The sequence below is a fragment of the Mytilus galloprovincialis genome, chromosome 5 (assembly GCF_965363235.1).
Source record: "Mytilus galloprovincialis chromosome 5, xbMytGall1.hap1.1, whole genome shotgun sequence".
NCBI classification, from domain to species: Eukaryota; Metazoa; Mollusca; class Bivalvia; order Mytilida; family Mytilidae; genus Mytilus; species Mytilus galloprovincialis.
Window position 1 is genome coordinate 1,740,866 of NC_134842.1, and position 27,332 is coordinate 1,768,197.

The window sequence follows — 27,332 nt, forward strand, 5'->3', positions numbered from 1 at the left end:
TACAAAGTTGAAGAGCATTTAGGACCCAAAAATTCCAAAAAGTTGTGCCAAATACGGCTAAGGTAATCTACTCCTGGGCGTAAGAAAATCCTTAGTTTTTCGAAAAATTCAAAGTTTTGTAAACAGAAAATTTATAAAAATGACCATATAATTGATATTCATGTCAACACCGAAGTGCTGACTACTGGGCTGGTGATACCCTCGGGGACGAAACGTCCACCAGCAGTGGCATCGGCCCAGTGGTGTAAATAGTTATCAAAGGTTCCAGGATTATAATTTAATACGCCAGACGCGCGTTTCGTCTACATAAGACTCATCAGTGACGCTCAGATCAAAACAGTTAAAAGGCCAAACAAATACAAAGTTGAAGAGCATTTAGGACCCAAAAATTTCAAAAAGTTGTGCCAAATACGGCTAAGGTAATCTACTCCTGGGCGTAAGAAAATCCTTAGTTTTTCGAAAAATTCAAAGTTTTGTAAACAGAAAATTTATAAAAATGACCATATAATTGATATTCATGTCAACACCGAAGTGCTGACTACTGGGCTGGTGATACCCTCGGGGACGAAACGTCCACCAGCAGTGGCATCGGCCCAGTGGTGTAAATAGTTATCAAAGGTACCAGGATTATAATTTAATACGCCAGACGCGCGTTTCGTCTACATAAGACTCATCAGTGACGCTCAGATCAAAACAGTTAAAAGGCCAAACAAATACAAAGTTGAAGAGCATTTAGGACCCAAAAATTCCAAAAAGTTGTGCCAAATACGGCTAAGGTAATCTACTCCTGGGCGTAAGAAAATCCTTAGTTTTTCGAAAAATTCAAAGTTTTGTAAACAGAAAATTTATAAAAATGACCATATAATTGATATTCATGTCAACACCGAAGTGCTGACTACTGGGCTGGTGATACCCTCGGGGACGAAACGTCCACCAGCAGTGGCATCGGCCCAGTGGTGTAAATAGTTATCAAAGGTACCAGGATTATAATTTAATACGCCAGACGCGCGTTTCGTCTACATAAAACTCATCAGTGACGCTCAGATCAAAACAGTTAAAAGGCCAAACAAATACAAAGTTGAAGAGCATTAAGGACCCAAAAATTCCAAAAAGTTGTGCCAAATACGGCTAAGGTAATCTACTCCTGGGCGTAAGAAAATCCTTAGTTTTTCGAAAAATTCTAAAGTTTTGTAAACAGAAAATTTATAAAAATGACCATATAATTGATATTCATGTCAACACCGAAGTGCTGACTACTGGGCTGGTGATACCCTCGGGGACGAAACGTCCACCAGCAGTGGCATCGGCCCAGTGGTGTAAATAGTTATCAAAGGTACCAGGATTATAATTTAATACGCCAGACGCGCGTTTCGTCTACATAAGACTCATCAGTGACGCTCAGATCAAAACAGTTAAAAGGCCAAACAAATACAAAGTTGAAGAGCATTTAGGACCCAAAAATTCCAAAAAGTTGTGCCAAATACGGCTAAGGTAATCTACTCCTGGGCGTAAGAAAATCCTTAGTTTTTCGAAAAATTCAAAGTTTTGTAAACAGAAAATTTATAAAAATGACCATATAATTGATATTCATGTCAACACCGAAGTGCTGACTACTGGGCTGGTGATACCCTCGGGGACGAAACGTCCACCAGCAGTGGCATCGGCCCAGTGGTGTAAATAGTTATCAAAGGTACCAGGATTATAATTTTATTATAAAAGTAGCAAATGATCTTTTTGATTCTTTAGTAAAACCGATTATGACCTCTGATGATTTAGATGTAACATTATTTGGATACATATATTTCTTTTCATAGAGCCAAAAAACAGAGCCTTATCTTCAGGAAAACAAATTAATCAACTTGATTTTACAGACAAACCCCCAATTGCCAATATGCATCTTAAATTTTGTAAATCTACTCGAGGAATAAGAACAAAGTCCATCTACTAGTTGAATAAGGAACCGGAAGATTACCTATAGTATATTTCATTAAAACACAAACTATTTTATTAGCGTATTCGCCTAACGATATCGGGATATAGGTATTTAGTCGGATCTTAACATGTAGTTGTGATTTGTTTACAAACCGGTATTGATAAAAATAAAAAATCAATGTCGACATGTTCAGGACTTAATTAAATCTGTATTTGGGTAAATCGATGCACGCATACGATCTGTATTGCGTCTTACACTTTGAGAAGCAAATTGTCTTTAACTACTTTTTTAAAATATTGTGTAAAAACGTTAATTATGAGCTATGAAAGTTTAGTGGCTCGAGCATCTTTCTGAATAAGTTTTAAAAAATTTCGAAGAAATATTTTTTACAGTGGGTTAGCTTTCATTTGTCTTCACTATCTTATAGATTAACAACTTTTGGTTATATTTATAATTTGAACTAAGTTCAATTTCATAAAGCCAATGTGTTGATTGTCTACCTTGAACAGGGTTAAAATTTTATATCTTACATATAGTTTTTTTATTGAATCTAAATTCGTTACAAAATTTGTAAATGTACTAAATTTTCGTAGGGATATTAAAAACATTAATGTATATCTATAATGTTTTAATTTGTTTTGAAATGTTTAAAATTAATATATTCCAATATAAAAAATTATTTTATCATATTTTATATATGTTTTTGTTACTTATAATTATTCAGACCGTGCAAGAACTTCATAAATGTGCAGGGTCAAATCTACCCTCATCATCATTAACATTCGTAGTGCGATGAGACAAACTGCTAATAAATAACAGATATCAGGCATTTTATTTTTATAATAAAATTTCCTATATTATACCGTAATATGACATTAAGGTATTATATAAGGGAAATTTTCTGAAACAAGTGCCTATGTTTCAGAAAACGCATTTTCTTCCACGTATTCATGAAATTGCTCTCTTTTAATAAAATGAACGGTACTAATTTTCTTGCACAAGATGCGCATTTCGACAATACATGTCTCTTCAGTGATGCTCGTGGCCAAAATATTTGAAATCCAAAGCTTATAAAGAAGATGAAGCGCTATAACCCAAAGGTCCAAAAAGTATAGCCAAATCCTTGAAAGGAATCAGAGCTTTGCATGAGGGAGATACATTCCTTAATTTATAATAATTTCTAATATTTTGTAACAGCAAATTTTAATAAAACAAAAAATCCGTAGTTTCATGCCAGTACCGAAGTACTGGCTACTGGGCTGGTGATACCCTCGGGGACTAATAATCCATCAGCAGAGGCATCGACCCAGTTTAAAGCTATATTCTAGAAATCATTAAAAAAAAATAATTCTTTGTACTGTTTACTGTTTTAAGGTGGTATGGGAGTCTAAAATAAAAATGATAGAATTTGTTCAGAATATCAAAAGAAAAGATAGGGTCACCGTACATTTTTTCCGGCTAAAAGACAAAATAGGAAAATTTCATGTAGAGTCCTTCAGAAAATGCACTGTTTTAGAGTTACCTCCCCTTAAAATGCCAATTTAAAAATATTCAAAAACAATCAAAAATAATTCACACTTGTTAAAATATAAATATTTTAAAGTTATATTCTTATAAATTGGTTCTTTTAAATGAAAATTCACATTAAATATCTGCATTCCTGCATCAAATTTTGCTAACGTGATTGAAAATATGGACCCTAGATTCTCTGTTTTTTACAATCCAAGATGGCGAAAGACACCCATACCACCTTAAGGCGAAGTGTACGTAATTAAACTACACAATGGATTTTTTTTAAATTTTACATGTAGATTCTGCTTGTAAAAATAAATCGGAAAATAAAATAAAAAAAGGGGGTAACCGTTTTCGTTTTTGAGATACGAGCTGTTGAAGTTAACAGCATCATACACCAAAATTACAAAGGATATATAGGGAAAATCGTGAAATTCGGCAGGAATTGTTACATTTTCAAGATTTTCTATTATATTAGACAATCGATTTTTTTTAAAATTTATGAGACGATTCTAAAATGTCTGAGGAATCGATTGGTGCAAAGAAAGTCCTTAGCAACCGTGCTACTTTTCAATCTATAACCTGTTCAAGTTGAATCTTGAGTGTAAAAAAACAAAAAACAACGACAACGTTATTGACGTCGCCGCAACAGTTACGACGCTTCATATAGTTCTATACTTGTATGAAATATATACCGTTTTGTTGGAGTTTGTGTTGCTCGGTCTTTAGTTCTTTATGTTACGTCTTGTGTACTATTGTATTGTATTTGTCTTTTACATTCGGGTGCGTGCGGAGATCGCCAAGCTAGAAAACTGTCTGACACAGGATAACAAATCAATATTTAAGCAAATTTAAGTTGTGTGGTAATTCTTAGTACATTTGGGTAAATTAATCTTATCTTTGTGCCGCATAAGCATCTCTAAAATTCAACACATCGCTGAGCCACGACATTATATATTTTATGCATTGCATGCGCTTCTTTTTATCACAATCCAGACCGTCTAGTAACCGTTGTATAACTTTACACGTCTGAAGACGAATATTTGCGTGAAACATTTTTGTATGATTTTTATTTCTGGAAATCAATCTGAAATCTACAACAGTCCTTTCCCGAAAGTAGGGCTGGACCTTTACTTTTATGTGCATTCGGGATTTACACAAATTGTAACCCGAATAATTCATGCGTATTATTCAGCTAATGTACGAATACTCCATTTCTCGTGTGGGAGAAAATCGGACATGGAAAGGGCTTGAATTATTCGAGCTACTCAAATTGAAACTCGGGAATATATTTCTAGCTGTTCGGAATTCGCGGAAACAAATGATTGTTTTTCGGCATTACGGTATTGAATCAATATGAGAGATACCAATTTTTTCTTTTAACAAATTCGAATACTAGTCAGTTTATAGGACTTTAGTTTGAAATAGGGGCGGTAATCCATTCATTTTATCCAATCAATTTTTTTGGGGGGGGGGGGGGGTCAACATTGATAGTCAAAAAGCCTTGAAATATTCGATAAAAAACGTTGAATGTAAATTATATGAACTCCAAAGTCTCATATTATAAGACTAGTAAACCACAGGCTTCTCAATTCTTGTATGATCATGAACTATAGCTGACCGAGTGCGAGATCCTCATGGATAATCATCGAGGTCGTTAAACACACCTTGCCGTAAACTTGGGTTAAATTTTAAAAAAAATCGAAATGTAATAGTCTGAACACATTTCACCTCTCATTCCACTAAATATCAAATTGCAGTTACAAGTATTACAAAACTTCCCTGACCTCTTTTCTTTAACCATAATAGAGGGAAAGGGGGCGGAGGGATCCAGATCCCGTAATCCCGGGCTTAAAAACACGACTTCCCGAGGTTCTGAATTAAACAAAAATTAAATCCCGACTACCCGAAATTCGGAAATAGAATTCCCGGATCCCAAAAGGGTCAATCCCTAAATCCCGAGCTTAAAAACACCCGATCCCAGAGTTCCGATAAAGGTCCTACCCCCCCCCCCCCCTTTCCCCCCGTAGTTCTATATTCTATTCATTCATAATCTTCAATTGAGACTTGATACTTCAAAATTACATTCTCTAATTTTGAATGATGCACACAGCTAGACACAATAAAAGAAAACAGATTTCGCTATATATCTCTTCGAAATTGGAATTTGTGAAAGAAGAAATGACATGTTATATTTTATCTTACATGTGTACTTTCAATTTCAATATGGTTCTTAATTTAGATTTAGTTTTCCCATAAATTGCGGACGGAATAGAAGACACCTGTTTACTTTCTGTACATGTAGAAAAAGTTGAAAACATGGAGTTGAATGACATAATTTTTACTTACTTTTAAGATAAATGTTAGAGTGAGACAACTTTTAAGTTACTGAATAATTTTTGGGGCCTAATTTGTTTATTTTTTGTTTGTTTTCCGTATTTGTTCTTCCGACCTGTAAGTGTTGCACTAGTAGTCAAATTATTCTCTTGGTATCGTCTGATTTCTTATATGAATATAAATCATGTCCTTAAATTTTCAATTGCACAAAATACGAACATTTCAACGTCTTTTAAATTAAACAATTAAATACACACGTCTTTCATTAATTATTTGTAACCTATTATAAAACTTTACGTTGTGTTTTCCGTTCAAGACTACGGCTTTTTAAAACGAGATTGTTGGGTCAATTCAGGTTCATTATAATTAATTTGATATCAATAGAAGAAAATTGTTACATGTTTATTTGTTTATTTGTTTATAATTTTGTTGTGAGGCGTTTTTTTCTTTCTGTTGATATCATAAACACGAAATGCCTTCTCCTACGCGTCTAAAACAAAACAAAAAACCAGTGTTTTTAAATAAGTCAAGCTGCACACAGAACAACGTACATAATGATTTGTAATTGGAGTTATTTAGATAATTTCTATGAGGTTTAAGACAGCTTAAGAGTGCTTGTTGGATTCATTATAGACCGCAGAAAGTAATTTCTCTTTTGTGTGTCCTTTCTTGGAGTAAGGGAGATAACTTGCGTAACTAACGACAAACGTTTTTAATCCCGTATTCCGCTAGAGGCGTGCAATTACGTACACTTCGCCTTAAGTTGTGTTATGCAGTATAATATGTCCAACAGCATTCGTCTTTCTACTCGTAAAGAAGTTTGTTTTTATAATATGGTGTATATAATTATTTCAGAACTCAAAAGGAAGCAGAAACGCTGATGTAACTTATCTGCCTTACTCGATCCCTAAAGATAAATACATGAAAGAAGTGTAATAACGCCTAACACAAACACAAATACGCACAAACACAAAACAGTACACCACAGGCACCACTTTATTCCAGAAACTTCTAACTCATGTCGAATGCTATAGTGAACAAGTGTTATTGGAACCTACACAAAACAATTAGAACTTTTCTGAAAATGACTCTAATTTTCAGATAAGGAGATGGATCATTAAATTTAGTCTAAGTGGTCGCTCCCCCTTAATTGAAAAAGAGAGATATTCTAAAATCCCAAAAGAGGAACGACTTTGTAATAAATGTAAAATACTAAAGGATGAGAAACATTTGTTACTCTATTGCGATTATTATAAAACACTGATGACATATATACTGAAATTAAACACTTGAATAATTTGAATGACGAAGAAAAACATCGTTATTTACTAAATACATCAACACCTTTATAAACATATAAGTTATGATCCTTCCTGAAAATGTCATTAAAACTGAGGGCAGGATACGACCATCATTCAAAATGATATAGTTGACGTAACGACCATCACACATTTAAAGTTAAGACCATCATGCTCGAATTTTTGAACGACTACTTTACAAAAATTGGAATGATTTTATGTATCAAATTTGGTTTCAATATAAACACTCCCACAATTAGTGTATATGAGACAAAAAGCTTGGCTCAAATAAACCTTTTACTGCACGAAAATCGAAAAAGAAAAACTTATCCCTAGAGTTGTCTCCCATATTCGAATGGTCGTAACTTTACCATCCGCTTACCACAAGTGAATATATAATTATTAGGAATGCTTGAATTGTAAATATAGCATAGATGAAAAATTCCTTTCATGCATTAGGGGCTATAATAATAACGACCATTTAGATCCCAAACTGTAGGAAATATCAACCACTTCACATCGTGAACACAGTTTGTTAGGTTTGGAAATGTAAACATAGACCCCAAATATATCATGATGACATTCATACTCTAAAATACTCGATTTTCTAGCCAAAGCTTCAAAGGGACAGCTTAGTTATTTTTTAATTTTTAATTTCAAAAGTGAAAAATAAAACGTGAAGTATTATATATGCATACTCATTTTTTTTAAATATTTTTATTCTTAATTGCAAGTAAATTACGAATAACATGTTAGATGTGCATTGATACATAACATACATTTCATAAATCTATCAAAAATAATAGAGGGAATTGCATAAACACAAATAAAAAGCAAAACAGTATGACTTTCTTGCTATGATTGCTTAACCCCAGTGTTAATCAGTATACTGGTAACATGTACGAAAAAGTAAAATCACACAAACACTGAACTCCGAGCAAAACGGAAAGTCCCTATTCAAAAAGCAAAATCAAAAGCTCAAACACGTCAAACAAATGAAAAACAACTCGCATATTCCTGACTATGTACAGGCATTTTCAAATGTAGAAATGGTATGATTTGATGCTATACAATGGAGAAAAAGTAATATAACGAACCACCGACGCAGACGGCATGTAATTGCAAAGAAATCGTAATTTGACAATTGAAATAAAACGAGTTAACATTCGCATACTGAAAAGAAAAAAAAAGACTTATTTTTTTCGTTATTGACGGTTAACTGTTTATTTCTATATATATTACAGGTCTTATTGTTATAATAAGAAATGCATGTAAGTACATTATCATAATTGTCCTTTTTCTTATTTTCTTATGATTTTATTTGTTCGTGAGATATTTTGGACTACTGGTTTTTTTATATATTCGGAAGGATTTAAGGTCTACTGGTAATTTTAGAAGACACGTTGATACCTTTTGTTTAAAATATCAGGACAGAATGTATAATCTGCAAGACATTTCGATACTGAATCGTAGGTGAGGTGTTTATTGGATATTTGAACAAAAAAAATAACGAGACAGTGGTGATTGAATCCCTTTGATCATCAAATTCTGTTAGATTCTTTCATATATATGATAAATACACTCATCATGGATACCAGTATTAAAATTTTATACATTCCTATTTTTTTAAATGACTATTGCAGTAATTGTGTTCAGAGGATAATAGAGATATGTAGTAGACAGAATAGAGAAATAATAACTAAAAACCTGGGAAATGTAGCCTACCCATGACTGCAGCTTAAGTTGATCATTTGAAAGTTGTTAAACACATGCCAGAAAGAGTTAAAGGTGGTAATGTAGCTTTCGCATTTGCATACATTACACATCTAACTACTGTTCATATTATGAAGTTAGTTAAGGGTAATAATTTTCTTTATTGACTGGTTTACGCGGAGAACAGATTAAAAATGACACTATGTAAATTTTACGGACACCATCACGAATTGGTTGATCCATTCGATGCGTCTTTGTCCAAACTAACGAAGGACATTTTTTACACGTGTTAGATTATGGTTTGTCATTGCGTCGTCTGATCTTTTAGTTACCGAACGTGCATATTCCCGATTGTGACTGTTTCGCTGAGTGTGAATTTGCATTGGTATAAGACGTGTAACGGAACTTTTCTATCCAAAATTCATGTATTTAGTTTTGATTTTATATCTGTTATTCTCATTTGATTGTGTCAAATGTCTTATTGTTTGTAGTTGTAAATCTTTTTTTCTGTTGTATTCTTGTATTATGGTAAAGATTGTTAATCACCCAGTCCATTTCTTGGATGTAAGTTTGAGTCAACTACATTTATACAATATTTTTGGTTTAAAGTTTTATTTTGAAGAAACAACGACATAGCTATTTTATACAATTTATTCTAATTACTACCAACTTTTTATATTAATTAGCATTGTAATTTTCCTTGTTATAATAAATAATTCAATTTTGGATGTAACGCGTCTTCTGATTGGCTGAAGTCGTTTTGTGTATCAGCTAAAAGACATCATTTTGTCATGTGACCGTGACGTCATCAACGTTTTTTCGTGGTTTACTACCAGTTTAAAATGTAATTTAGAATTAAATTATAAGAAAGAACAGTAATATTTTATCTGTCAATTCGAAATAACACAAAAATAAATGTGGTGCACACTTTAGAATTAATTAGTGTGCACCTTATTTTTTATGTCATTTATTCAAAGACAGAAAAAAATATAATATTCATTCCTTAAATGTTTTATTTATTCATTTTTTTCCTGTTTTGGGGAAATGTTAAAAAATTCAAATTAGACGTCTCTTTGTACGTTGATATCTTCGGCTAACGCAGCTGAGAGATTTTATGTGCTGGTTTAGATTGTTTTATGTATTCTTATTAATTCTGTAGTTAGTAACCACTTCGGTGTTGTCATATATATATATATATATTATATAGTCAGTTTTGTAGGTTTACTGCATGCTTATGTATGAATTATTCTTGCCCCGGACAGAAAACCTAAGACGTTTTGGGAACAACGTTTTGGCTTTTTAACCTTTTTTTATCCCTGCGTCGCTTGGTGGTCTCATGTGGACGAAACGCGTGTCTGACATTTTAAATTATAAAACTGGTATCTTTTGATTGCTATTATTCGTGAGTTTCTCTGTCCTATGTGTTCTCCAATATAAGCAGGAGGTTTGGCTAGCAACAAAACCAGGTTTAATCCACCATTGTTTTCTTGAAATGTCCTGTATCAAGTCAGGAAAATGGCTTATGTTATATTATAATTCGTTTCTGTGTTTTACATTTTAGTATTGTGTTTCTGTTGTGTCGTAGTTCTCTTCTTAGCCGACCGTGCAAGGGCTGTATAGCCAGTCAAGGTCGTAAAAAAACTTCCATTTGTTGTTCTCTTCTTATATTGGATGTTTCCCCCTCAGTTTTAGTTTGTAATCCCGGTTTGTCTTTTTCTTGGAATTTTGAACATCGGTAAACTATTGTTGCCTTTATTTATCACGTCACTTTGTGTGTTGATATCTTCGGCTAACACAGCTAAGAGTTTTATGGGTTTAGATTGTTGTAGGTATTCTTATTAATTCTGTAGTTCGTAACCACTTCGGTGTTGTCATATATTGACTATTATATAGTCAGTTTTGTAGGTTTACTGTATGCAAATGTATGAATTATTCTAAATAATAAGAATGTTCTTGCCCCGGGCAGAAAACCTAAGACGTGTTGGGCACAACTTTTTTTGCTTTTTAACTTTTTTCATCTTAGCGTCGCTTGGTGGTCTCATGTGGACGAAACGCGTGTATGACATATAAAATTATAAAACTGGTACCTTTTGATTGCTATTATTGCTTCTCTGTCTTATATGTTCTCCCATGTCTCCTATACAAGCAGGAGGTTTGGCTAGCAATAAAACCAGGTTTTACCCACCATTTTTTTCTTATTTAGGAAAATGGCTATTGTTATATTATAGTCCGTTTCTGTGTGTGTTACATTTTAGTATTATGCTTCTGTTGTGTCGTAGTTCTCCTCTTATTTTGAAGTTTCACCCTCATGTTTAGTTTGTAATCTGGGTTTGGTTTTTTCCTTAGAATTTTGAACATCAGTATACTATTGTTGCCTTTATCTATCACATATTTTGTTTACAAACTCAAATTGGCAATTTTAAGACTGAAACACTCATAGTTAATCTGTTTTTTGTCCAAAATGAAAGTTGCCGCATCCGTGTTTATCCTCAACCTTTATATATGTTATGTATTATCATCAAATACAATTTTTATTTCAATATTATGAATGAACACGAATGCGGCCACTTTCATTTCAGACGGAAACTTTAACTAAAATGCTAAAATTGTAAAGTAATTTAGCATGACTTAATGATGCTTGTACCCGATATATGTACATTGTATTGTCAAAAACAACATATATTTATGCAGCAGAATCATTCTACTTTCCACTAAATAGCTAAAAGAAAACAAATTTCATAATTTTGTTAAACTGCTTTATTTTGGGGCAAAAAGGGGTCTTACTGCACCTACTCCTTTCACCTGATGATTCAATTTTCCCAACAGCTAGGTATACATGTATATGTGGAAACTTGTGTAATGCCAATTACCAAATTTACTTCTTTCTTATGTAAAATAATTATAACGGTATGGCTTATAGCATAAGCCACAAACATACTGATCGGCCAGTAACCAGTTTTATGGAATGATTTAAGACTACACAGGGAACGTTCAAGACTAACCATGTTTACAAGTATTTAACCATACAATGCTAAACTAAAAGGCGCATTACATAAATTGTACAAAAAAATCAAGTTCTTGACCATGTATTGACAAAATAACATAATTTTATTGTTTAGGTTCTACGCACAAATAGATGCAAGGACAAAAATCAGTTTTCTGATTTTTTTTTTTCTTAAATAAGAAATCATTTATTTACGTTTTTTCTTGAACTTTAATATTTAAAGCAACTTTTTAACAAAAAATATCGCGACTTCCTTATTTAGCTGATTAAAATGCCATGATACATACAATACAAACCAGTAAAAGTCTGAAATGACATACAATATCGTCCTATTTAAAACCTTTTTGAAAAAAAAGACCAAAATAACGTCCTCAATATAAATAGATGATCTTTTCTCGTTTTGTAAAAATAAGTGTTAACGGGGAAAATGTGATAAAAATTTCTTGATTATTATTTAAATTAATGTACGAATGATGAAGATAATAGAATATCACATTTTGAAATCATTAAGAAGTAAATGATAGAATACATAATATGCATATTTCAAAATGAGAAATAAACTTCAAGTAAATTTAAAGCGGTTTGTGTTTGTACCGGCAACAAAGCATTGTGGTGATGATATGCCGTAATTATACTACAAGGACGTTCTTAAGAATGAAATTTCAAATTCATCTACTTCCAAGTCCATGTTCTCAATAGAGAGTCATATAGTAAATAACATATCATAACCATATCACAGCTTAAGGCTACTTCTTTTAACATGTGGGGGTCCCTTCTATGTATTGGTTACCTAATACACACAAATACACAAGTAGAATATCGTTTCATCTCGGCCACTAGTAAGTGTTCTACAACTAATCTTTCAGTGCTTTTAACAAGTTCCTTAACTACTACAAAAGAGCTTACCATAAAGTATTGTAACAAAATATTTGAAAATAGACTGGTAAAATATTGTTCGGACCTTTCTTTGAGTATGGCTAGACTGAAAAACTGAGCACAGGTCGAGAACGGGTTAAAACTGTTTCAGTCTGGTCGAGTAATAGTATAGACTATTTTTAATGACAAAGATAATGGTCAAGAACAATTCAGTACAGTCGAGTATGGTTAAGACTACTGTCGAGAAATGACGAGTCAAATTCAGACCAATTAAGACTTGTCGAGTACAAATCACATCAGTCGAGTACAAATGTAGGACATTTCAGACTTTCCCTGGTTTGTGGTGATACACAATATCCTTCTTTTTCGTGCATATTTCTTGACAGTTGTTTGGGTGATATTGATATAACCAATTTGTAGAGCATGGCGAGTCTCAAGATTCATAGAACTAGGTATACCTACATCAGTGCAAAATAAATATTATATTTACATAAAGAGTCCATGTTTCCCTTTGAAAAAGAAAAGAAATTGTTCTCAAATGTTTTAAACAGTTCTGCTATGTTCTATGAACTATGTTGGTGGAAGAAGTAATGACTACTTAGATATAGGAAGATGTGGTGTGAGTGCCAATGAGACAACTCTCCATCAAAATAACAATGTAAACAAGTAAACCATTAAAGGTCAATGTACGGCCTTCCACACGGAGCCTTGGCTCACACCGAACAACAAGCTATAAAGCAGAGATGGGTCCGATTATTTTCAATGTAATTGATTTAATTACAATTACTTTTTCATTTGTATGATTAAATTAAATTAATGATTACATCATTTCTGAAAGTGTCTGATTAAATTAATGATTACATTGGCAAAGTAATCATGATTACATCTGATTACAATGAATAAAAAAACAAAAAAACATTTTGAATGATGTGAATGAATTAACGTTTAATATAACTATAGCACTTTTTTCAAAAGGATTTTGTTTTGTTTATTATAAAATGACAACCTCAAACTTAATCTATTTAATAAACCACAAAAGTTCACTACATACATACATGAACATTGTGTCACCCATTACACTTTATCATCATTGATCTCGGAATTATTTTGACTTCAATTGAATCTGGCTTAAAAAAGAGTTTGCTGTTTGTCTTTTACCTTTCCAGACTTTATATGTTTTTTTCAAGGTGCAGTTTATAAAAGTTAAAATATGGCTGAAATAAAGTAACCAAATAAAGACTATGTAAAATTTTAATAAAATTGTTTAAACAAATTGTTTACAAAATACAACACTACAAATCAATGCATTTTACATTTCCAGTCCAAGTACATACTAAAGTTTACTTATTTTAAGCAAGATATTTGTCCAACTTTTAATTTAGTTTATGTTAATTAGATATTTTTCACATGTCTGATTAATCTTTTATCATATATATTGTCCTACAGCTACATTATGAATACTCAATTGGAAATTGCAATAAAAAAACAAACCTTAATTGATTCCTACCTGTCAGTTCAGAGTTGACAAAAATCACAATATTAACAAAAGATTATAATTCAGGGTTAAAGAACAGTATAATATAATATTACTTAAACATAGTAGTTTTTAACTAAATACAAGTATATTTGTACATCTTGTAATTGTGAATATATGTACAATATCTTTAACTAGAGACATACAATTGTTTTACATGTCTCTTCTTGGCTAATGATGACTATTTAATACTGTAACAGTTTATTTTTTACTGAAGACGTATACAAATCAATTATAAACGTTTTATTAAGTAAACCAAACTAAATTAACTTGTTAAATATTCATTCAATAAGAAGAAAAAAAAGGTTAATTTATTTACCATAAACACAGTTTTAAGATTTTTTCATTGTAATCACAATGTAATCATAAAGTAATCAGGATTACAGGGCATTTTGAAAAGTAATTGATTAAATTAAATTACATGTAATCAGAGTTTTGGTTGATTAATGATTACAATGATTACTTGGGAAATTGTAATCAATTACAGCTGATTAACGATTACAATTAAAATGACCCCAAGTCTGCTATAAAGGGCCCCAACATGTTTTTGTTCACCCATTATGGCTTTGGATGATTCCCGTTTATAACTAAAGTGTACGCTTTCAACCAATTTCTTAACGTGATTGCTCTGAAAGTCACCTGTTGGTGACCTTCTGCTGTTGTTTTTTTATTTGGTCGGGTTGTTGTCTCTTTGACACATTCCCCATTTCCATTCTCAATTTTATAAGATGTAAAATACTTACTATAAGACTCTCATCTTTAGTTCATACATAATTTGTCACATATGTACTGGTCCTTTCGAGTAAGTATAAATCGAATGTGAAACTCATTCATAAGCTATGAAAATGAAGAAAGCTTTCTATGATTTTCTATCTTCAATTCAGTTTTCAGCTTATACGTAAAATTCACGTTCAATTAATGTGAAATTCATTTGAAATTCACGTGAGCAAAATTTGGCTGTGTACATGCAACATATTACATTTGATTTTAATCCTCCACGTTCAAAATAATCCCATATATGGTAAGTATTTTCTGTGTTCACGTGGTTTTAACATTCTTCGGGGCACACCGTTATAAGTGGATTAGCTACCGGTTTGTTTTTCATAATATGAAAACATTGAACGAGTGTCAATAAGAACACTCTTCACCAAATAAAAGGACACAGCAGCTAATATGGTACCGTACGGCCGTAAAAAAAGAGCAAAAGCCATAATCACAATAAGCACTAAAAGGGTCTGAAAAGAGAAATATGAGTCCTGTATAGCTTGTTGTTCGGTGTGAGCCAATGTTCCGCGTTGAAGACCGTACTTTGACCTATAATGGTTTACTTTTATAAATTGTGACTTAGGCTACCACTACGACGGTAACACCAGCACAGTAGTCAGCACTTTTTTGTGCTGATATGAGTTATCATTGATACGGTTATATTTATAAATTAACTTTTTTTAAATTAAAATTTTGAATTTTTGAAAAGTAAGGCCTTACTACCTCAGGCATAGATTATCTTAGCTGTATTTGGCAGAACTTTTAGGAATTTTGGTCCTTAATGCTCTTCAACTTCGTACTTTATTTGGCCTTTTTAACTTTTTTTGGATTCGAGAGTCACTGATGAGTCTTTTGTAGACGAAACGCGCGTCTGGCATATATACAAAATTTAGCTTTTGATCTTCAGTGCTGTACAACTTTGTACTTTTTTCACTTTCGATCTTTTATATCTGGGCTTATGTATTCGGGTTTAGTTTTCTGTAATTAGTTAATACTTCAGTTTCATTATGTATATCTCTTTCATATTCATTTGATCAAATTTACTGTTTGCAATAGCATTAATTGTTCTATATAATAAGAATGTTCTTATCCCGGGCATACAAACAATGCCGTATTTGGCAAAACCTTTTCAACTTTTGATCTTCAGTGCTGTACAACTTTGTACTTTTTTCACTTTCGATCTTTTATATCTGGGCGTCACTGGTGAGTCCTGTGTGGACAAGACGCGGTTTTGGCGTATTGAATTTTAAACCTGATGCTTTTTGTTATCTATTAATCATGCTTTTCTTTGTCTAATATGTTCTCCTTTTTATTTTCATTGTAGTCCTGTAATATAATGTTGTCATTTCAATGTTATATTTAACTTTGCCATTAAAGTGCGAGGTTTGGCATGGCATAAAACCAGATTCAACCCACCACTTTTATTCCCCTTTAAAAGTGTCCTGTACGTATACCAAGTCAGGAAGATGGCCATTGTTATAATATTGTTCGTTTCTGTGTGTGTTGCATTTTAACGTTGAGTCGTTTGTATTTTCTCTTATTTTTGAGATATTGCGATAAGACGTGGCACGGTACTTGTCTATCCAAAATTCATGTATTTGGTTTTGATGTTATATTTGTTATTCTCGTAGTGTTTTGTCTGTTGCTTGGTCCGTTTTTGTGTGTGTTGCGTTTCGGTGTTGTGTCGTTGTTCTCTTATATTTAATGCGTTTCCCTCGGTTTTAGTTTGTTACCCCGATTTTGTTTTTTGTCCATGGATTTATGAGTTTTGAACAGCGGTATACTACTGTTGCCTTTATTAAGTCCTGGTATCCATGATTAGTTTATTTACAACCACTGGGTCGATGCCACTGCTGGTGGAGATTTATTTCCCCGAGGGTACCACTAGCCCAGTAGTCAGCATTTGTTGTGCTGACATGAATTATCATTGACATGGTTATATTTATAAATTAACTGTTTACAAAATTTTGAATTTTTGAAAAACTAAGGCCTTACTACCTCAGGCATAGATTAACTTAGCTGTATTTGGCAAAACGTTTAGGAATTTTGGTCCTCAATGGTCTTCCACTTCGTAATTTATTTAGCCTTTTAAACTTTTTTGAATTCGAGCGTCACTGATGAGTCTTTTGTAGACGAAACGCGCATCTGGCGTATATACAAAATTTAGTCCCGGTATCTATGATGAGTTTATTTACAACCACTGGGTCGATGCCACTGCTGGTGGAGATTTATTTTCCCGAGGGTACCACCAGCCCAGTAGTCAGCACTTTTTGTGCTGACATGAATTATCATCGATATGGTTATATTTATAAAATAACTGTTTACAAAATTCTGAATTTTTGAAAAACTAAGGCCTTACTACCTCAAGCATAGATTACCTTAGCTGTATTTGACATAACGTTTAGGAATTTTGGTCCTTAATGCTCTTCAACTTCGTACTTTATTTGACCTTTTTAACTTTTTTGGATTCGAGCGTCACTGATGAGTCTTTTGTAGACGAAACGAGCGTCTGGCGTATATACAAAATTTAGTCCTGGTATCTATGATGAGTTTATTTAGATGATGTAGAGTTGTCTTATTGGCACTCATACCATATATTCTTATATAAATTCAAAATAAAATAATTGTTTATATTGGCATATTCTATTATTGAACTGTATTTTATCATACGTTCACTAACATTAACATTAGGAGTATACAATTAACTCGTTTTGATTATTACAGCTGAATTTAATATTATTAATGCGAGTGGTCAATAATGTATTGTACTAAATAAATATTTATGAAATACTGACATGATTTATAACTTTCTTCTAAAATTTCTCTTCTTAAATTAAGAATTTATTGAGAAACTCATGTTTACCTGCGTTAAGCAAATTTGAACATGTTATTATATGTCTTTTTACGTGTTAACCTTAATTTGCTTTTAGTGGTTTATGATAATCATACAATTCTGTCAATTCTTTGGCTTTAAGTGCTACGGGTAAATATAAAATAGGGCTTTGGTCACATACCAATAATGAAGTGTTATTATCAACATCTAGCATTTTGTCGATACATCTGAGGATTGTCAAAACTATTTATACATATAAGTATTGCCATTAATAAGTTATAGTAGCATGAGCTATATTATTTCACTGTGTATGCCTAAAGTTTCACTTATACCACTTGAATGTTGCAGCCGAGGAAGATATAGTAGAAGTTAAAGCAGAAATGAATGCTGGTATGTATTTTATTTTTTAAACTGTTATAACAATCAATATGTTAATATTTTGATATCAAATGAGTGATTCTACGTTTTTACGTCCCCTTCTTTATGCATGATCTGCGGACGATGCAAAATATTTTGACAAAACAAGTTGAATGGTAGTTTATTTTTAACCGTCACGTTTCTATGTATGTTGGCGCTTGTTTTTGTAGTCGTTCGTGTTTCTGTTGTTCTCCTATAATGGATGATGTGGTTCCTTTGATTTTCGTATGTTACCCGGATTTGTTTTAAATAAATGTATTTATGAGAATTGAATAGCGGTATTCCACTATTGCCTTTGATTTAACTTTTTGGGAGAAAGAAAATAAAACAAATAACACCAAGACATTTTTCGATTATAATAACATGTTTAAAACAGACACACAACAGTATGGGCGAAAGAAAAAAGTTCCACGGGACAAACATAGTGTACAAGAATCGACAAGTATCGACACAGACCATTTGATATTGATTTCCGTGTTAAGAACAAAATGGCAGGTGAAAGTTCCTCAAATATACCTAGATAATGTAGATTAGAAATGTTAATCAGCGTGAAAAGATCAAATTGACTCTTGAGGTTATCAAAACTTGGGTTTAATGTTTGATCCTTTTTGTATTCTTTGTGAACATTCTTTTTTATTCATTTGGCTTCTATAAAATTATTTTTCTTGTCTTGTGTACAGCAGACCGGTGTAAAATTTAGTTGGTTAGTTATTATAAAGAAATACGAATTTCACCAGTTTATTTGGCAAATTAATTATTTCCAGCTACGGAATAAACTTAAAAGAATCAAGATTGATCTCATGAGCTTTAAGATTTGCTTTGAAATATGTTTTAAATACAGTTTCATTGTCATCTACATACAAACAAGTGGTTGGGAACATCAATAAGTTTATTAAAATCGTCATCTATACTATTAAACGAGAAGACCTCATTTTGGGTGTCGCTTCCACCTCTTTCCACAATTAATTGATCAACACGCCTCTGTGTCCTATAGGTACAGTGCATAGTGCCATTTGTCATCCATTCATATGATTATTCAGATTGAGTTATTTTTGGAGAAAAACGAGAAACAAGTCATCCGGATACTGTCCCGTCATTGGACGAAATTTTAAGTCAGATTAGACTTCCGGTTTGCCTTTTTCTGTATACTAAAAAAACATATATATATATATATATATAAAGAATAAAGTGTATTTTCAGAATTCTATCTGCTATCATTTTCAAGTTAACTATCCACGGCAGTCACATAGTTTATTAAATAGAGAGGGTCTGTATACTATATCAATGACCACTATGGATCGATTAGTAGCCTTAGAATTGAAAGTTAATTTAATACACCATAGTTATATAGTAATGAATGTTCATAATATACAAATAAGCGCTAAAATATTGATGTGATACCTTTTCTGAAATTCTCCTGTCATTAAATCTTTTACAAAATTCATTGATTACAAAAAAAAGAAGATGTGGTATGATTGCCATGTTGAGACAACTCTCCACAAGAGACCAATATGACACAGATATTAACAATTATAGGTTTCCGTACGACCTTCAACACCGAGCAAAGCCCATTTCGCATACTCAGCTTTAAAAAGCCCCGAACTGACAATGTAAAACAATTCAAACAAGAAAACAAGCGGCCTTATTTATGTATAAAAAATGAACGAAATACAAAAAAAAGAAGATGTGGTATGATTGTCACGTTGAGACAACTCTCCACAAGAGACCAATATGACACAGATATTAACAATTATAGGTTACTGTACGACTTCAACAACGAGCAAACCCATACCGCATACTCAGCTTTAAAAGGCCCGAACTGACAATGTAAAACAATTCAAACCAGAAAACTAGCAGCCTTATGTATGTACCAAAAAATGAACGAAAAACAAATATGTAACAGATAAACAAACAACAACCACTGAATTACAGGCTCCTTACTTGAATGTTCATAACATTCTAAATGTATGTTCATATTAAATTGATAGAAAACCATTAAATGGGAATATTGGAAATAAAGGAGGAGGGGGAGGGATAACAAAAAAAAAGCATTTTCCTGTCCCTAATAACCTATGACTTATGATACTTTTGCTGAAATTCTCCAGTCATTCAATATTTTACAAAATTCTTTCAACAACACTTTACATACTTTAAACTACGCTCTGAATGCCAGCGATTTTGCGGGTGTATTCTAGTAAATATAAAATAAGAAGACTTACCCAACTACCTGATATATAAAAACAATTATGTGAGACACATATAAGCTGCGTCGGATAGAAATCGACATTATGCCAGTGCACGTATATATGTCCATGTATAATATATAAGTTTGTGATTGGTTCTGGAACATTCAAATGCGTAATAAAAGACGATATGTTTTGTAGGGTTTTTTATATAAACTCAATTTTCATAAACATATTTGTAGTTACTGACTTTGCATGGACATCTTTTTTAACTCGAAATAAGTTAACAGATGTTTTTATTCATTCATTTGCATAAGGTCGATTTTAGAGACGTAGAACTCTAAAAACGAGCAAAATGCATCTATTACTGTACTTTTTCCGCAATTTGTATTTTGGCCGGTTATGCTTTTTATCCGACACTTTTGCTTTTTGTCCGTTGTTTTCAGTCCGTTTTGCTTTATTAGTTCATCTGGCCCAGAGTTTTTAATATGATGTGTACAAAAAATAATTTTACGAATTTGAAATTTTGATAGATATTGTAATGTCTATCAGTTTATTTTGAAATCCCTTATCATAAGAAGATAAGACGGAGAAAATTTAAACTTACTACCTTTTAGGATCTAGTAGACTACACCTACCGGTATACAAAAAGGACTTGCATACTTGATAAAACATTTAAGCTAAAGTGAATGAATTTCAAGAATAGTTAATATTAACCTGATCATTCAAAAATTTAATAGTTTCTCCTTAATGTCATACGATCTGTATGTTATTTTGCGAAAAGTGCATATAGGCTATTATGCTTCACCTAAGCAATTCTAATATGCAATAAAAATATACCTTCATGTACCATTTTAAGTGATAAAAGGGGTCAACATTTTAGACATGTACTCAAAACCTCGGGGATTTTTTTACATTTCTAACAATATGCATTGCCTTTACAAGACATGTCGGTGTCTTGATACTTTATTGCATACAAATATAAATGCTCTATTATGTATTGCTTGAGGCAACGGTATTTTGTGCGGAATTTGAAGTTAATAGATGCTACATGAAAATTGATGCGACAGTCGTACAAGTGAGAGGTTTTATTAGGGCTCTTAAACCCGGTTCAATCCACCATTGTCTACATTTTAAAATGCCTGTATCAGGTCAGGAATATGACAGTTGATGTCCATTCGTTTGATGTGTTTTGTCATTTAATTTTTCCATATGATTAGGGAATTTCCGATTGAAATTTCCTCGGAGTTCAGTACTTTTTTTTTATTTTTACTTTTTTTTTCCATGGTGAATTTGCTTTCGAGTGTGTGAAGATTTACCCCCCCCCTCCCCCCCCCCTGTGAAATGTATTATTTTTTTTGCTTCCTTCAACAAAATCTAGTGAGGTAAGCACTCATAAACATTATAATGTAGGAAAGTTTTTTTAGTAATTCAAACTTTGCAGAACCATAAACTTAGAGATTTACACTCTGGATTGTTTGAATAATTATGAAGAACAATCTATTAATTTTATTTATCTATTCAAATTTTTCACATATTTCATTTATTGTGGATTCATTATTTTTTCATGATTTTCCTCTGTACAGAGGAACTATGCTGAGAGGACTCAACTAGTTGACTGACATCGCAATCTTAGTGACTATATAACGAACACAACTTGTTGTGAAAATTGTAACTATAATATTCCACCAGAAAGGTTAACATAGTAGTCAGAAGAGTGGTAAACTACAATGAAACAAAAAGCAATAGTTACAATGTATGAATAGAACATAAAAGTGTATACAGAAAAAAAGATTAAATTATCAGTTTATAAACGAATAAAACATACTTGACAGTGAAATGTCTCAATTTCCGCAGAAAATTAAACGTCGTCCATGTTACATGTGTAGAAAAATTTGTGCAGACGGTGTCACAGAAATTGAACAACTTTACGTAGTACAACACAAACGATGATGTAAGACATCGGTCCAGTTCAATTTGTTCCGGATAATTAGGTAAACATTAAGTGAACATCGAAAGTGAACCAGAATATTCTCCGTCTGATGTCTTACTGAAATAAATATCTCTAATATATAAAACACTTGAATATCACTATGTAAATCCAAATAATATACATAGAATTACACAGGGTTGTTCTCAACGTAAACACTCATTTCACGATATGTCGGGTGTAAGTTGTGGCTTTTCCATTCACGATTATTCGCACTTTTGCTTTTTGGACATGTTCTCTAGAACTTTCAAATGAGTTCGCTATGACTCCAACGGGACATTCGGTACGGCAAATGGTTTTGTCCTTTAGAAGACTGAGGTCTCCTTTGATGAGATCATGGCGATCTTCTGTCCATTTTCGCCGTTGTTGTGGTAACGACAGGTAAACTTCCTCCAATAGGACCAGATCACTGGCCAGAACATGTATATGTCTCCATTCGACTAGAAAAAGATCCCGTTGGTCGAATTCTCCAAGCTTATTTGAAGTAAAGATGTAATAGTTAAGTTGTGTCAATAATATAGCTGATGTAAAGATTAACGGATTATCTAGATCTGTCGATACCGGTTTCAGAGGTCTAGAATTGATCATTGTGAAAGAGGGACGAAAGATACCAAAGGGACAGTCAAACTCATAAATCTAAAACAAACTGACAACGCCATAGTTAAAAATGAAAAAGACAAGCAGACAAACAATAGTACACATGACACAACATAGAAAACCAAAGAATAAACAACACGAACCCCATCAAAAACTAAGGGTTAACTTCTGCCAAGAATGTATTTAGAACTTCCAGCGGCGTTTACATGCATAGAATCAAGTATTCTTCTTGTGATACAAATAATTCTTTCCCAGGCTCTAACCATGTGGGATGAATGTGGCGGAATGTAGATTCAAGAATTTTACAGAAAGTTCTTGAAGGGTCTTCGATATTGATAGAGTCAATCTTTAAATCATCGATTGCGTCAATAAAGTTTGTTCCAAGGTCAAATCTAAAAATCTTAACTTAACCTCTTTTAGCGGCGAATCTTCTGATGGCGTTTATGAAGGCTGAAGAGCTCATTTCCTCGATCAGTTCGATGTGAACAGCTCTGGTCACTCAGCATGTGAGAAAAAAAATCCCCAACGTTTTGAGTTGGCGTATCCACCACGTGTTTTACGTGAAACAAAGGTGTTTATTTCATCGTTGGTGAACGGAGTTTACGGTTCAAGACAATTCTCTGGAAGATCAGATATTTGGCTCTCGGTTTTCCTCTTAGTTTGCGGCTGGTCACAAACACTAAGTATTTTCTTATCCCAGGCATAGATTACCTTAGCCGTATTTGGCACCATTTTTGGGGGAATTTTGGATCATCAATGCTCTTCAACTTTGTACTTGTTTGGCTTTATAAATATTTGATATGAGCGTCACTGATGAGTCTTATGTAGACGAAACTCGCGTCTGGCGTACTAAATTATAATACTGGTACTTTTGATAACTATTGTGAATAATAAAAGATATCAAGCGTTTTGCTCCTACGATTGAGAATCCTGCGGATCGATTTGCCCCATCGGTGAAGTGACGGCGCTTGTCAGGGTAGTGTCAGAAAAATACTGTCGATATATAGCCTCGGACACACCTTAACGGATAGCTCGAACAGATGCCTGACGGATAACTTTTTTTCAATCCGTTCATGTCTGTTCGACGTCCGTTCTTATCCGTTTGAGGTCCGTCCATATCCGTTACATGTCCGTTTAACGTTTTATCCGTCGACGTCCATTCTGTCCGGTGGAAAATTTGAGCATGAAATGTCCGTTGAACGTACGGTAGGCGTCCGTTTTGTGCTGTACTCGTCTGTTTCGATTTCGATTTGTATCCGTTATGTGTCCGTTATACATCTGTTGGAGGTCATGTATATAAATTCACCAACGGACTTCTGAAGGACGTCTAACAGATAAAATGGATGTTAATCGAATGTGCAACGGACTTCTACCGGACGTATAACGGATAAATGAAAAATGAATATTTCGCGTCAGAAATGCCAATTAGATTTATTAAGGTTCATGAATTCTTATTATTCATAATCGATCTTAGAGTAAGGACACGTCTTCACAATCAACCAGCTCTTATTCAGGCCAGACACTACCATTTAGTGGCATTTTGAAGAACAAACCAAAACCAGTTACACAGAACTATTTTTAATATTTCTGCGTTTTACATGTCTCATTATTGTCGCCTTTAATTTTTCCTTATATCTTGTTCATCCGTTTTATCCGATATGTTTCCGTTGGGTGTCAGTTTTTTGCCGTACGCGTCCGTTGGATGTACGTTCGACATCCGTTCTGGTTGGTACGTTTCCGTTTCTCGTACGTTGCAAACCGGTGCGTGTCCGTTATGCATTCGTTACGCGTCCCTTTTATTTGGTCAATATATCAACGGACTCCCAACGGATAACAATTTTGTCAACGGACAGCTTTTATTTTCATCTGTTAGTCGTCCGTTCGTGCAATCCGGTAAGGTGTGACCGAGGATTACGATGGCGATCAATGGTTTCTTTTCACGGAGGTTTAAATCAGATTTGACAAAACGACCTCTAACTTGTAATAGTCATCTTTCGTCCAAAAACGGGTTGAGGTTAGCTATTAGACTCCGTTTATGAATTTGTTCCTGACGGTTTATGCAATCTATTTCTACTTCTTGTTGTGAAGATATTAAGATGAAATGTTCGGCATTCGAAAAACGTTACTGAGAAGCGACTGGTGCTGCCTGTTTTGGTCCGTATTAACGGGAGAAACATTCTTTAAAGGCTATCGCCCGAACAAGTGATGTTCAGTTGGAAAATTTGTTTAATATATCAGTTCCTATACCGTTAAGCTCAAATGTGGCAAATGTTTTAACAACCTTATAATTTTCATGGATTTCTCCATCTTCCTCTGGATCTGTTTGCTTATACATATCCTCAGAATTATTCTGTTTTGAGGAAAGATGTTCCAAAAACAATTTACTGCTGTGAATTTCGTGGGCCGGTACGGACCTTGTTCTCGAATCTGCGGGATAACGGTTAGTTGCTACATAGTTCCAATGACTTGGAGAGCTAAATTTCATTATTTTCTCAACTCTATTGGCGACATAGATAAAGAACTTTCTTGTCTTGTTACTAATTTAACCTAAGACCGCTTCACTGTCTGTGTAGAATTTCACGGTGTCTATATGTAAATCTAACTTATCCACGATGCAGATAATTCAAGTCGTGGAAGAGTGTGACCACTTGTTGGTGCAACTTTGGCTTTCCCAAGAATGAACCCCATGTTTGGTGCCCCACTACTGTCGGTCGTGCGAAGATGAGCAACAGCTGCTTTTACCTTTTCGAATGCATCAGAGAAGACATGTAACTCCCTTGTGGAGATTTTGATCAGAAATGGCACGTAAGTTCGTGGAATGCGCAATGTTTCGATAGCAATTAGAGTATCTTGCCATGATTTCCACTCAGCTGCTGTCTCATCAGAGAGAGTTTGGTCCTAATCAACCATTTCTTACACTATTTTCCTTAATAGGAGTTTCCCTTGAATAATCACTGGAAACAAATATCCAAGAGGATCGTTGATAAAATTCCTCGCAGAGTGATTGGTTTTTTTTCTGATGATAATTGAAATAAGAAGTTGTCAGTTTTTACGTCCAAGCTGTGCCAAAGACTACGTTGTAGTGGTTTGCTGTCGGAATCTAAGTCTAGTTCCTTTAGATTTGAATCCAAATCACTGGCATGAAACGTAGACATAACTTCCGCCCAATTTGAGGCGAACTAGCGAAGCCGTAAGTTTCCATCTTTTGCAAATGCTTGCTGTGTTTCCTTTATGAGCGAAACAGCTTCCTCTTTTGTAGGGTATGACGTAAGACCGACACCGACATAGAAGTCTATTGTAACAAAGCTATTCACGTGACTACCAAACTATGAATTCAAGCGTAACAACGGCAGGCGTCGAACTATTTCCGAAAACATGAACTCTCATGCGGTATTCGACAAGGTTCTCTTGTAGGTCTTTGTCTTAATGCCATAAAAAAATAGATAATTTCAGATGTTACTTCCGACTACAAAACAGTAAAACATGTGATGAACGTCTGCATTTCTTTCCTGGAACGCAGCAGTACTCACAAGTGATCAGTGGTTATGTCTGGACCAGTTAACAGGAAGCTGTTAAGTGAATCTCCGTTACATTTGGCGGAAGAGTCAAACACAACCCTAATCTGATCGGTTTTCTTTGGGTTATAAACACCAAACATTACCAGCACTATTCGTTGTGGTTTAACGGTGGAGCAAATTCTGCATGATATTGTCTAGGGTCTTAATCATAAATGAAAGAAGTGTTCCCGCTTTACTGGGTTTCTTTTCAGGCTGGCGTCTAACATATTAGCACGGCTAAGAGCTTGTGGTATGTTGTTTGACTTAGGCTGTCTTGGCACTCGGAACGGTTACGGTGCAACCCAACTTCCTTCTGAGTCCCTCACAAATACGTTTACCTATCACTACCTAATTAAGTTTCAAGTGTTGTGGATATTGAGTTCTTGGTGGTAATATGCGCTGTTCAAGAACGTGGTGTGCCTCTATAAGGTCTATGCCAATTTGGAAGAATAATTTGGCATTTTCCTCTATTGGTGGAATGCTTCCTCCGAGTTCTTTTAAATTAGGGTGATGTCGTTCATCCATATAAAAGATGGACGAAAGATTCCACAGGGACAGTCAAACTCATAAATCTAAACCAAACTGACAAAGCGATGGCTAAAAATTAAAAAAACGAACAGATAAACAATAGTACACATGACACAACATAAAAAACTAAAGAATAAACAACAATAGCCCCATCAAAAACTAGGTGTGATCTCAGGTGCTCCGCAAGGGTACGCAGATCCTGCTCCACATTTGGCACCCGTCGTGTTGCTTATGTGATAACAAATCCGGTAAATA